Source organism: Etheostoma cragini, chromosome 22, assembly GCF_013103735.1.
Source record: "Etheostoma cragini isolate CJK2018 chromosome 22, CSU_Ecrag_1.0, whole genome shotgun sequence".
Lineage (NCBI taxonomy): Eukaryota > Metazoa > Chordata > Actinopteri > Perciformes > Percidae > Etheostoma > Etheostoma cragini.
The window spans coordinates 21,452,785-21,455,658 of record NC_048428.1 but is presented as its reverse complement, the minus strand read 5'-3'; positions in this window follow the sequence as shown (position 1 = coordinate 21,455,658).

Genomic DNA, 2,874 nt, shown 5'->3' with positions numbered 1-2,874 from the left:
ATCTATGTGTAAGTACTGTACATTTTGAGTTAGCTCATTTTTAAAATAAGTTAACTTTGTTAGCAAAGAGATTTAGCCAAAGTCAGCGTTAACGGTCACTTTGGAGTCTGGGTTTATTTCCTTCTTTCTCCTTTTGTTACTTGTTGTTTTGTTGGCTCTAATGTTGGTTCATTTAAAAGTCATTTACCCGAACAAATAGCGTGTAATGTGGACTAACGGTACAAGTTTATACTCTTGCCTTGATTTACTTCATTAACGTCAAACCAAGTGTCTGGGTGAATACTCAATTCTGATTGGCTGCTGCATTAAAAGAATGTAAACAATCAATGCTCCCAACAGCTTTTTAAGGTAATGTTAGTCTCTGTTCTTAAAGTCTGTTATTTTTCACAATCATTTTTTAAAACTTAAACATGTTTTTTTCTGTCCACATTGTACGATAAACTAAACTAAATCCTGAACTACATCTCCCATGAGTCTTCAACAGATTCTCTAACACACCACACACTCCACACAGTATTCCTCAGGGAGAGAAAACTACATGTTTGCAAACATGTTGCATTGAGTGCAGGGGTAGTTGGACTATAGTCTGGTGTATTTAGAGTCCCAGTTTCTGCCTGTCATGTCTTACCTTTTAAATCACAGTCACAGAGCTGAGCAGCCGATCTTCTGAGGAGCTTTCAAACCCCCAAAAGTCCTTTGGCAACACTTAAAGCTCTTCTGAAGGTATTTCCAGGCTCCACAAAGACGCTTCTGAACATCTGGATGAAAAAGATGTTTAACCACTTTCCTAACACGAGACTGTATTTCCAAACCCAGTTTGCTGGAAATGACCTTTCCTGTATTTAGCTGTCCTGTCTATTAAAGGCTGAATGCCCCCCAAAAACTCATCTTTAAAAACAAATCAACATTTGTTTGTATGAATTATATGAGATTTGATATAGTTTGTCATTGTATAACATACAGAATAAGTTTTGCCTCATTAGTCAATCAAAGAAAACATAAGAGAGAAAAAATCTAAATATAGTTTTTAATGATTTCTACATTAAGATGGCAAACAAGAGCAAAGCGATTTTCTTATGAAGCATCACGTGGTTGGGAAAGTAAAGGTGTTCTCTCAGTTAATATTCAATTTTAAGTCGACAGACGGCCGCGAGAGGAGAGGAACTGAAAGCTGATGCAAAGTGAGTGTTAATGCAACATTTTCATTATTTTACTGTCAACGTTTCCGAGTCAGTTTTCACTCTGTGGACTGTAGATAAAAGAAATGTTGATAAAATGAACAGTTTAATTAATCTGTAAACACAAAGTACATATTAGTACTTTTACTAATTCCCACATCGCCAGGTTTCTGCATCTTTTTTTAAAGTGTATTGTCATTCTCCACCTGTCCACCAGATGCTTAATTCTTCTCACTATGGGTCTCATCCTCCAATCACCCGGTCAGTACAGATCTACAGAACTACACTCCCATTTTTCCAGTAAGTTGCCAGATTCTGAATGTTATCTATGTGTTTGTGTTCCAGCCTCTGAAACCTGGAACCTGCACCTTTTTCCTCCCCATCCCTATTAACCTGCGGACTCCTACCATCTCCAGTAAGCTTATATATACACAGTTTTACATCACTCTTTAACATTGAGTCACTGAACTGTTCATGTCTGCATTAAGGGCCCATGCCTTGTTTTTTTGATCAACCTGCCTGACAAAAGATGCTAAAGTTAAATATACTTTCATGATGATTTTATGTTCCCCAATAGTCATTGTTGGGAGTATCAGACTCATATTGGATAAAGATGAAGACAGATTTAAGATGAAGTGTAATGTCGGGAGTGTTAGCAGTTTGTTGGTGGTTTCATTTTTTTCTTCTTTAACAAGTTTTCATTAATGTTAAATATGCAAATGAGACATTACCTAATGCTAACTTTTGCACGTTTAGAAGTAATTTACAGACACAACTGGACAAAGTGTAGTAAAATTATTTCTTTCCACTAGTCAGAAAGAAGACATGTAATGGAAGATAAACAACTAAAAATCTCAAGTGCGTGAAAAACAGTTGTTGCATTTAGTGTTGAGAGTAGAGATATCAGTACAGAAACAGAATATTTCTATAGTTTAGTATAATAACTACAACTTTTGCGGCTAAATAAAAGCAGCAGAGTGTTGAGATAAGTTACACCTTTATTAATTTGTTTTGTTGTAGCTTTAAAACCCAAACCATGCATACACACAGATATAAAGTAACAAACAAACAATACGAGGTACACGAGCCAAAATAAAAAAATATTTAGGGACAGATGACAATTTAAAATGGCAGAGATGTGGTTAATAGCAGCAGTCCTAATATAAAAGAATTTAATGCAAGGGTCAATGAAACAACAGTATATTGTTATATATACTCTGTATCAATATATATATATATATATATATATATATATATATATATATATATATATATATAATGTTACTTTATGAAACATATATACTGTACGTACATACATATATATCTATATATATCTATATCCATAGATATAGATCTATATAATGTTACTTTATGAAACATTGAGGGGAATGAGACACAGTATAAGGTGCAGTAGTGTAAAAGTATAGAATGACAATGTATAGTACAAAAATATAACTGTAGAAAGTAAAGTATATTGCAGCAAGACAACGTAGAATATAATCAATCAATATCTAGTCTTTATCCTTGATGTTCCACTTCCAGCATTGCTCAGTTACGTCGACAGAAAATCCGCCGGATTTCAGTCATTTAGGCCGGATATCCGTTGCTTTCCTCTTCGTCTGTGTTGGCGCTCTAACCTGCGGCTGACTTCTGAGGACTATGGTTACCTGGTCCTCAGGTCTCTGCAGGGTAAATC